Source organism: Otolemur garnettii, unplaced genomic scaffold, assembly GCF_000181295.1.
Source record: "Otolemur garnettii isolate 467f Iridium unplaced genomic scaffold, OtoGar3 scaffold00033, whole genome shotgun sequence".
NCBI lineage: Eukaryota > Metazoa > Chordata > Mammalia > Primates > Galagidae > Otolemur > Otolemur garnettii.
The window spans coordinates 4,177,657-4,189,746 of NW_003852428.1; the positions used below are offsets into that span (position 1 = coordinate 4,177,657).

At 35.3% G+C, this 12,090-nt stretch overlaps 1 non-coding gene across 1 annotated transcript; it reads right to left on the minus strand.

The window, feature by feature from the left end:
* Positions 1–9,870: 9,870 nt before the first annotated feature.
* LOC111725216 lies at positions 9,871–9,986 on the minus strand. The gene has a single exon (XR_002773334.1). It is a non-coding gene; the product is annotated as a U5 spliceosomal RNA (small nuclear RNA).
* Between the last annotated feature and the right edge of the window lie 2,104 nt (positions 9,987–12,090).

Consider the following 12,090-nt stretch of genomic DNA (forward strand, 5'->3'; position numbering starts at 1 on the left):
AGATTTCCTCACTTTTTTTGGAAACTGAGTCCTGCATCCATGCCTTGAAAAGTTGTCACAGGGGCAAGGAAAGGATTTTTGGTTTTTGTCCTGCAGGAGATGGGCAGCAAAACTGTCTAGAGGCCTCACTAAGTGGGTAGAGGTTCCAGTGTGCTTGGAAATTATGACAGGGATGGGACAGTTAGAATCATTAACTGTACTTAAATGACAACAGCCTCGAACCGAGGGCCCTCCTTCCAAAAGCTCGTGTTTCTGCTTATATATAAGAAATTCTGTATTTTGAGATGATGCTTATCCATTTCTCCTACTTTACTCGAAAGCAATAAACTTCTCTTTCCTCCCCAAGTTTTTCCACTTGTCCTGTTACTCTGTTGCGGCTTCATGGGCAAGCGCTGAGCTATGAGTAGCAATAGTATTAGCAACGACTTCATTAGAAATGGAACATGAATGACTCTTTTGATATTAGTGAGCAGCTAATCACAGCTCTATGACAAGTCACCAAGAATATCAGTCAGCTCTTACCAGTGTCATTTCCTTGAAAAGTTGAGAGGATCAAGTCTTCTCACTTCTGTGGAAAATATCACTACTCTGTGTATTAAACATTAAAAAAATCTGAGTGTGGATTCTATAATTTATTTGTAGTGATATTGGTTCCACATTGTAGATGCTTCTTGGATAACTGTGGTAACTGAAAATGCCACCAGATAATAGCACAAATAGATAAAGGAAAGTGGCCAGTACCATGAAGTATCCACAATGAACAATTTTCAGAACAAAAAGAAATATCATCTATTTCAAAATGACTTCAAAGAGGCCAAAACATGGAGGATTAAGTGAGCACAGAACTTCAAAATGTTTGTGACTCTTACAAGGCTGTTTTTATCTTCAAGCTGTTGAGAAATGAGACAGACAGAATCATTTTACTCCTGAGACCCATAATTTCCTAAGCACTATCCTGGGTGTGAGAGACAGAGAGATTAGGTGAACACATCCCTATTCCTTTACTGGTTAAGACAAGTACTCGTGAGATTTTTTTTAAAATGTAATGTTGCATATATTGTGAAAAAAATGATATGTCTTTGTGAAAGTGATGAATATCTCAGCCTTTAAGGATAAGTAAAAGTTAGGAAGGCCAAGAAGTTTACCCAACCAAAAATGAAAACCAATAAGAACTAACATTTTTTCAGTGATTTCTTGATTACTGATGGTTAATGTTCTTCTAAGCACTTTACATGGTTCACTCATTACCTCCTTGGAACAACTCTGTGAAACAGTTCTATTGTCATACCAGTTTTACAAATGGAGAAACCAAACATTAGAATAGCAAATGTCTTGCACAATATTACAAGAGCAGGTGAATTGAGAAAGCAAGCAATTTGACCCCAGAGGCAATAATCAGTATTTTGCTAAACACCATGGAGAACTGTGTAAATTCATCTTCTACCAATTCTAAATATTTTAATGAGTCATTTAATTTTTTTAAAGTGACATAAAACAGTAAGATATGGGCTTAAGATCTGATAATCTTGTACAAGAGAATTTTGAGATAGTTGAGGTGTAGAGGCTGGTAAACACTTTAGAGTTAACTGCATGTGAGCTATGTCAAGACTCGATTAATGATCAATGCGGCAATGAATGGAAAACCAGTGGATTTAAGTTACAGGACTTAAAAGTTCCCGGAATTGATGCTTAATCAAGTATATGAAGGGGTGAAGGATGATAGTGTAGATGATATTAAATTTAACTGGGAGAGAAAACACAAGCAAGCAGAACAGATTTGGGCTGTGAATTGAAAGACTGTTTAAAAGTAAATCCTGGGAGTGAGATAAAAATTAAATATCTGTTAAATACTCACATGGACGTGTGCAACACAGTTCAATGTATAAGCCTGAAGAAGAAAAAGGGGATTTTGAGTTGCATTTTAATTTCCTTTAGATTCATTTGTCAATTATTGAGCAACTAGTTTAATCTAGACAAAGTAAGATTGATGGAAAGACTAATAAGAAACCATTCTGTGAAGAATCTAAACATCTCTGAATGGTAATCATTCAACTATTTCAAAGTCTTCTTGCATGAGATCATCAGATCTTAAGTATTTATCATACGTAGAATATGAATTATATTACTCTAGGAGTACATTAGATTGAAAAGAGGAAAAAGCAAAATGAAATAGACAAATGGATAAATTAAGATGGCAAAAATATTGAGAAAATATCATTTATAAATAAAATGGAGTGGAGTTTCAGGAGGGAGAAAGCTCAACAGTGACCTAAATGTTTATATGCAACATGTTTTTTTAAATATATCTTGGTTGTTCCACTTTTACAATATTTACTTAAAGTGTGATAATTATTCAACAATCACATACGCTAAGTACACACAGAAAATAACATTATCCCTATAGCTGGTTGGGTTAGTATTCTGCTGCTTACCACAGAAAGAGATCAAACCAAATTCTGGCTTGTAGCAAAAGTACAACTTCAAAATGCAGCCTTTGCAAAACCCACAAGAAATGTAATCAGCAGAGTGGCGATCCCAGAATAGAGCCACTGAAAGTGTTACACTGCGGGAGGATCCAAGATGGTGCAGTAGAGGCTCCATCTCAATGACCTCTCAGGAAGGTCAGGGAAAATGTGACCTGCCACTGTTATCAGTATTGTCCTGCTCAAAAATAGTGTTGTAAAGGCACAGAGTTACAGTGTGGGACATCAGGAGCAGAAAAGATGAGAGGGAAACCAGCAAAAAAGCAGGTGAACTAGAGTGTGGTGACCCAGGGCAGAGCCTTTGATGCATCACTGTGGTATTAGGACAACCAGAAAACCATCACAATCCACTACAGTCCCCGGTTGTTGGAGGACTGATCCAAATACACGTGTAAGGTGTGAAGCAGGGTAAAAATGACCTGGGAACCCGCAAGGCTGTCAGGAGCACAAATGGATGGCCAGGGGGAGATCAGACTGTCCTGCAGATTCTCAGGACAAAGCCAGGATTGTGGCCAGCTGTTACTCTTGCAGAGCACAAGGGACCCAGTTCCCATCAAGCACCAGGCAGATGGCAGCCCACTGGTAAGTCACAAGGGTGGCACGGGCATCACTCTAGTCCTGAGTCCATCGATGCCTGCATGGGTGTCCTTGGTGCTGCTTTTCATGGATTCTGGGGCCCCACAGGTACACTACCTGTGGCCGTCTTTAGCTCCACCTTCCAAGCCCAGACAGCCATATTTGGATTGATCCCTCATCTTTACCAAGCAGATCAGAGAGGTCCTGTCCTTTCCAAAGAACTCCTTTCAATCCCTGGGCTCATTTGTCTCAGTGAGGGACGATTCCTGCCTCAACAAAGTTACCTAACTAGTCCTAGAAGTAGCTTGCAACATCCTTGAACATCTGGTATACCTTCCAGGCCTGTGACACCATCCACTGGATCTTCATTACACCCCCTCCCCATCTTCTGCTTCCAAAGCAAAATTGAGCACCCAACTCTGATCTCCTTGACAACCAGCTGATGAATGCCAGACAATCCAAAATTCAGCCAAAGATATAACAGTCTGGAAACAGCAATTTCTGCTGATACTGGAGTACCACCTAGTGTTCACAATAGAAAAAAAAAAAAAAACAACTCTTCTGGCTACATCGTGGATTAAACAAATTTTAAAATGTCTTTCTTTCTTTCTCTTCTTTTCTTTTTCTATTTTTTGTTTTTGTCATCTCCAAGGCACCCGAGAGGATTATATCAACTACATTTATGTGCACATATTTTTCTTTTTCCTTCATTATTCTTTTTTATTTTCTGTAATTATTATTTTCCCCTCCTCTTCCTCTCCCCTTTTTCCTCCTTCTCCTCCTCCATCTTATTCTCTTTGCTCTCCCTTTGTCTCCTATACTCTATGGTCATTTTAACCCCAAAGCCTAGAGTTAAAGAAGAACAAAGGGAAGGAGAAAAAGAGTGAAGTAAGTTGGGGAAGAAAATAAAGAAGATAAAGCCACACATAGAAGAAACCAGCAAAATATCTGTGGCACTATGAAGTGCCCAACAGATCAACTCCCCCTGGAGATCACAATGGAGCTACTACACAAGGTTCCAACTATAAAGTGTGGAAGTGACAGAATGGAGTCCAAACTAAGGACAGCCAATATGTGATGATAGGAGTTAATGAGAAAGCAAAAACCCAGGAGGAAAAAGTCTAAACAATGCCCCTTTAATGAGTTTAAAGGCAAAGTTTCCAAGGATCTGGGAAAAATTAGAAAGGATATAAATGAGCTTAAACGTTGAACAAAGCATTTGGGGAGTTAAAAATACAGTAGAAAAATTTCAACAGTAGCCTAAACTATGGAGAGGAACGAATCTGAGAGATTGCAAATAGGCTCTTAAGCTAACCCAGTCATTTAGAGAGGGATAAAAGAAGAAATAAAAGCAGAAAAATCTCTTTTAGAATTATAGGACTGCAAGAATTGTACTAATTTAGGAATTATGGGTATCATTGAAGAATTGTACCAATTAGGAATTATGGGTATCATTGAAGAATTGTACTAATTTAGGAATTATGGGTATCATTGAAGCAGTAAAAGAGAGTCCCCGAAACATGGAAGCTCTAGAAGATATTATAGCTGAAAATCCTCCAAGCATCAGCATGGCCAAAGATTCAGATATACATGTACTAGATAGGTATCAAATCCTGTGATAACTCAATTCAAACATAGCTTCTGCTAAATACATTGAAATCAAGCTTGCCAAAGTCAAAATTAAAGAGCAAATTCTGCAAGCAGCCAGATGTAAGCAGCCCTATCAGGGCAAATCATCAGTTAAACAGATGATTTCTCAGCAAGCAAAGCCTGCTTTGTCTGAACAACATGAGAAACAACATTATAATAGCTGAGGACTTCAAAACCCCATTGGCAGAACTGGAGAGATACTCTAGGCAGAAACTAAACAAAGAAACATTGTACTTAAATGTGAATCTAGAAGGATGAGCTTAATAGACACATACAGAGACCTTTCACCCCAGTCCCACTGAATAAATCTTCTCATCAGCTCGTTGATCATTCTCTAAGATTGACCATATCCTAGGTCACAAATGAAATCTCAACAAATTTAAAAACATAGAAATCATACTTTGTATATTTACAGACCACAATGTAATTAAAGTAGAACTCAATTCCAACAAAAACATTCATCCCCACAAAAAGCAGCTATCATTGCTGGACAATAGCTGAGTGAAGGAGGAGATAGAGAAGGAAATCATTACATTCCTTGAACAAAATAACAATGAAGCCCCAAGCTATCAAAACCTGTAGCATACTACAAAAACAGTCTGAAGAGGGAAATTTAAAATATTAAATGCTCACATCCAGAAATCACAAAAAGTGCAACTGACAATCTTGAATCATCTCAAGAAGCCAGAAAAGGAAGAACAATCAAATCTCAAGCTCAGCAGAAAAAAAGAAATAACACAATCACATTAGAACCAAATGAAATCAAGAACAAAAGCACCATTTGGAATATTAATGAAACAAAAAGTGGCTCTTTGAAAAGATAAATAAAATTGATAACTCCTTGGCCAAATTAACCTGAAACAGAAAAATAAAATTTCTAATAAGTTCAATTACAAATGAAAAAAGTGAAAAGACAACAGATACTAGAAAATGATCATCATTGAATACTATAGAATACTCTGCACCAAGAAATTTGAAAATGTGGAGGAAATGTACAAATTGTGGAATCACACTTCCTCCCTAGACTCAGCCAAGATGAAACAGAGCATTTGAACAGACCAATATCAAACACTGAAGTTGGAACAACAATAAAAAAAATTCCAACAGCAATAGCAACAAAAAGCCCAAACTACACAGTTTCACAGCAGAATTCTACCAAACCTTCAACAAACTCATATCTATTACAGTATCCATTCCAAGAACCCTCTGAAACCCCTTTTATGAAGCAAATATTATTCTGATACTGAAACTAGGAAGGTACACAATAAAAAAATTATAGACCAATATCATTAATGAATATCACTGCAAAAACACTCAATAACATCTTAGCAAACAGAATATAGCTGCACAGAAAAAGAATAATTCACAACAAGGTCGGCTTCATCCAAGGGAGCCAAAGATGCTTCAACACCCACAAACCCATTAACCTAATTTACTCCTTAAACAGAAGTAAAACCAAACACCATACCATTTTCCAAATAGATGCAGGAAAAGGATTTGACAAAATTCTGCATCATATTTTTATAAAAACACTTAAGAAAATTAGCATAGATGGTACATTCCTTAAAGTGGTAAAAGCCATTCATGACAAATCCATAGCCAACATCACACTGAAAGGAGAAAAACTGAAAGCACCTTATCACCGCTACTCTTCACCATAGTACTAGAAGTCCTAGCCAGTGGAATCAGACAAGAGGACATCAGGGGTGTCCAAAAGGGGACCAGTCACAGTGGCTCATGCACATAATCTTAGCACTCTGGGAGGCTGAGGCAGGTAGATCACCTGAGCTGTGGAGTTTGAGAACCACCTGAAGAAGAGTGAGACCTTGTTTCTACTAAAAGAACAAAAACATTAGATGGGCATTGTGCCAGACACCAGTATTTCCAGCTACTTGGGGAGCTGAGGCAAGAGGATCACTTGAGTCCAAGTATGTGAAGTTGCTGTGAGCTATGATGCCATGACACTAGCCAGGGTGACAGAGTGAGGTTCTGTCTCAAACAGAAACAAACAAACAAACAAACAAACATATACAAATGGGGACAGAGGAAGTCCAACTACCACTCTTTGCTGATGATATGCTCTTATACCTGGAAAACTCCAAGGACTCAATCACAAGACTCCCAGAATGGATAAATACCTCAACATCTCTGGATATAAATCAATGTACACAAATGCATATAAAAAAGCCTTTATATATGCCAACAATTGTAAACCTGAGAATCAAATCAACACACAATACCCTTTACAGTAGTATCAAAGAAAATGGAAAACCTCAGAATATGAAGGATGTGAACAGTCTCCTACAGAAAGAACTATGAAATACTGAGAAAAAAATTCAGCAATGAGGTATGCAACATTTTTTCTAGGATGAGTTCTTAAACTTAATTGTCAGACCTTCTATAATAGAACGTAATTAAAATATTTTGAGACTTAGTATAAAATACATTTCTTTGCAAATGAATTTTGATTTCTTCTAAAGACAAGATATGATGTGGTTATACTTAGATATGGCAGAAAGAAGCTGCAATCAAGACTTGCAATGCTGAAAATACTTAACTGGGTTTTCATAAGGGAAGAAAAAGGAAACAGATCTTTGAGATAATGAAAAAAATAAAGTCAAGAATTGGAAAAAATGTAATTTTTAATGTCTAGGGGTCTAGGAAAACCTACCACTACTCCCTCGACTCCATCTCCTCACACACAGGCAAAACAAATACATGGGTTAAGGTGTGCATCGCTTAACTGATGTAATCTGTGTTAACATTGTCCATTAAAAAAAAAAAAGAAAGGAGTAACTTCAAGGGAGTGTGATTAAGTTTATTTGGGGCAGGAGAATTTGCAGTACTCCTAGGGCATCATGTATATCTATTGCTCTATTCAAAGAGCAATACAGAAATGAAATATGGAATTGATGAAGAGATGAATGACATATGTATTAAATTGGGAATTATTATCAAGATCAGAGATTGCTAAAGTTTTCTGAAAAGACCCAGATAGTAAACATGTATTTAGTCTTTGTATATCATTTGGCCTCTGTCATGACAACTCAAACTCAGCTTTGCCAAAGCAACACAAAAGTATCTATCTGTAGGACATGCATAAGAAAGAAGTGTGGCTTCTTTCAATAAAACTTTACTTATAAAACCAGTGGTGGGCTCAATCTTGCCCATGGAAAAAGTTGCTTGATTTACCAAATGAAATCTTAGAACATCCAATTGAATTTGGCAGCACTATTTGGCAACACTAAATGAGCCAATTTCTCATTTAGATCCCCCTAACTAGGAAAATGATGATGTTTAAACATGAAGAAATTGTTCAGTAGGGAGGAAAGGATCAATGTGCCTGAGATTAGAGACATTATTATAAGAAAAGGATACTAGAGACTAAGAAATTTTGTCAGAGTATAGCAGGAGGGAATTAAATGAAACGTGTATATGTTTGTTATACAAGGCCAGGCAATTTAGTTTACAAACTCATTTTAGAAGGAGAGCTACATACCTCATGGCTGAATATCAGTACGGTCACCTTCAATAATGCGCCTTTTAAATCTATGCATCGATGCCAGAGCCTATTCCACCTTCATAGCAATTTTAGAACTCTTTTTGTGGAATGACCATCAGAGCTGTCATAGAAGGCTGTACAATTAAATTCGTGAACTCATCCTAGAAAATGTTCTTAGAAAGGTAGACTAGTCACAGACATTGGTGTGTAGCTTGCCAAGTGGAGTACCTCAGAGGTGACCCTAGTGATAGTCAACAGTGAGGTATAGCGCTTTTTCTAAGATGAGTTCATGAACTTAACTTTCTGACTTATATGTGCATAAAATATTTTATACTGGATCAATTACATAGTCAGATAAAGAATCCTCAAAGAATACTCCCGTAAGGACTTAAAAAAAGATTATAGCACAATATCAGGCAAGCTGTTAGGGCCTAAGAGGCCTTCAGGTACATTTCTCACATGCACAACCCTTTTTTGTCCACCTGGACTCATTTTTCCCTCTTGTTAATAAGTGAGATATTCTGGTTCTGAAGAGTTCAGGCAAGTTTCTTACAATGTCTTAATATATTTTCTACTCACTTAATCATATGACTAAGTCAGGCTGTGTAATCAGTTGAACTAGACTGATGGTTTACATCAATCTGTGATGTCCAAGCAACGTAGAGAGTCTGACCCTGGCTCTGCCTGAGAAATTTCAAATGTAACAGCACATTATAATGCACTAGTTATCCTATTTCATCTTTCTCTTGTCCCCGTGTCAGGAGCAGACTTTCAAGGGTCCCCAGTGATCACCACAGGGCTTCCCACTCCTGCTGTAAGGCAACTTCCTTGTATACTCTTGTATTAATAGATCCGCGGGATTGAAATTTTTCATTAAATTCTTTTTAAAAGTTCTCAGTTAAGAAGAAGCCATTCAAAACCTAATAATTGTAATTCACATAACTATATTTGAAGGAATTTTCTCAGTACATTTCAAGTTATTTGATAAAGAGTGTGTATTTTAAAATTAAAGATAATATAAATTTGCATGTAAAGTTTTAGAAGGTGAGCAGAGCACTAAGGAAAATAGTCTGAAACTGTGAAAACGACCCAAACTGATAAATAATCTGATATAACATTTGATGATAAATGATTTAAACTAAAATAAATAAATAAGATAATAAATAAGTAAATGAAAGCATTTCTACTGTACTTATTCAGGGCTTTCTAACTCATTCTTTAAATACAGACAGCATTGGGGGGATTTAGTTGAGAATGGCTTTTCACTATTTTATAAAGTATTTTGTGTACAATTTATTTTATTTTTTCCTTGACTATCTAATCCAACTCACCAATTAAATGGCTTAATACCATAATTTCTTTGTAAGAAATTCTGTATAAAGAGTTCAATTTAATCATCTTATTATTCAGATTTTTTGCTTATCTTGTCTCAGTTTTTCCATTTGCATTTTTACAGAAATGAGTGCATCACTCCTAAGCTTTTTGGTTAAAATAATGCATAATTGTGTACATTTATATTCAGTTGTCATGTTTAACAATGTAAAGTTATATTCTCATAGTATGAGACTATATATACTATATATACTATAGCATAATATGCGAAGTGATAACATCTACTATCCTAATATTGGTTAGGAATTTTTTCTTTTTTTAATAAGTATCCTTGAAAACACAGGACCTCAAAAAATTGGGTAAAGACTCAAAATTGTTCCTCTCCATGTAAATCTTTAGGAAAAGGTGAAAGTTTTATGCAATCTGAAGAGAAACCAGAGTATAGTTGGTTAGGATTATTTTCAGTCTCTTCTTTGACCAATATTGCTAAGGATTTATCAACATAATTTCAAAACTATAGCTTTTGACTTCATAATTTTTTTTCTTTTTGTATTTGATACATTGATGTATGCTCTTAATATTTCCTTTTTTATTTGGATTCTCTTATTCTTTTTTTTTTTTTTAAATTTACTATGGTTGTAAATTGGAATCTTGCTCATTGCTTTTCGCTTTTCCTTACATGTAATATAAACATGCTAATTCACAATGTTTCTCTGAACCCTGAGTTAGCATCAGCACATACATCTCAATGTCTTGAATTTTCTTTAGAATTCACTACAGTATTTTATAATTTTCTTTGTGAATTTTTTTTCTCTGACATACATATTTTTCTTAAACTGTTGTTTTTAATTTTTACGTATTTAAGAATTGTTAAGAGATATTTTTTCATTGGTTTTCTACTTTGGTGTTCATAGGGCATATTTACTATAATTTAACTCTTAATATTGTTACTGCTAACATAAAACTTCAAAAAGGGAGATTAAGCAAACCTTATCATAAAGAAAATTCTTTGACTTCTTTAGATGCCATTTGGCTGGATTTTAGAAGGGTATGAGGAGGTACTCTGAATTCAGTAGGATTGAGAACTATTGCCCTTGATAATTTAAACTCGTCAAATTAAACATTAAGCAGAAACAAAGAAAACAAAATAAGTATCTAGCTTTAGAAATATGTGCCCCAAGAGAACAAACAGTGTATACCTTATTTTATGCCTCCACAATATCACATTGGTTTTCACACACCAAAATATCTATAATCATTTCAACATATTTTTGGACCACTTCAAAGCCTCCATCCAAATTTTGAAAATGGATGCTGTGACGATTTTAACTCCAGTATGTGAAGAATCCTGTGAATGGATTCCAAACACATGGACAGTCTTCCACCCATTTCAAAGGTCCAGAAATACTTAAAGTTGACTGTTTCAGTTTTAAATGTGGCAATTGTAGAAATGAATATTTTAGAATAAATTGATTTCTCAAATCCTCGGAGAGGCTTGGGCTCTTTATTAAAATTGGAAATCTAGAGTGGTAAAAATGTTCATTCTACCATTTAATGGATCTACTCAAGAGAGTTTTTTCCCCTTACACTGAAAAATTATTTTTTACATCCAATTACCCTTGAATATGGAACATTCACAATAGTATGTTTCACAATAAATAGAACAGGCTTTCTGCCTAGAAGGCTATGATTAAATATTAATTAAATACAATTATTCAAGGGTCCAAATTCTGGACAAAATCTTATTTGTGACTTCATAGGTTTTAATCCTCAATGAAGCTTCTATTTTGATTTTCAACAATGAGTCCATTGATCATCCCTCTCAAGTAGTTTAGAACTCATATAGAAAAAGATTTTTATGATACAAAGACTATGCTAAGTCCTTTTATGTATTTAACTATTTTAATAATTAAACCATTAACTCTCATCATAAGTACTGTTTTATCACAAATGACACTTCAGTTAATATATTTCATTATGCAATTGTAGTGCATTTTAATAACCTAATAAAATTAATCCAAACTTTTGGATAATAGCCAAACATATGAACTTTATAGAGATACACTTATTTAAATACAAATTACAACAATAAAAAATGAGTGACCAGATGAAGTTTATCTATAAATAGATGTTTTATTTTTTAATTGTTCATACATATGGCAGCTAAGATGTGCATTTCATTTCATTTTTTCCCTTGCTTGATTAGTTCTTATTATTTCCTTTCTCCTTTCAGAAAGCATTTATTGCTAGGATAACTACATTCTGGGAACAAAAATATAGAAAGTCAGAGTTCCCTTCAAAAAGTTCATACAAAGAGAGATGAGGTGATTATTAACTACTGTGGTTTTTACTGAAAAGTAGAGGAGGTGTCAGGAGATAGCCATGCCCACTGTAGAATAACATTTGGGCAAAGTCTGGAAGGGAGATAATAAGTTCATCAGGGTTGCAGAAAACAGGAAAGTGCACACCAAGTCACAGGAAAAACATGCTCCAAACAATAGCTTTATAAGCAGTCATGCTTAGAAAAATACGAGATCTGAATGGATT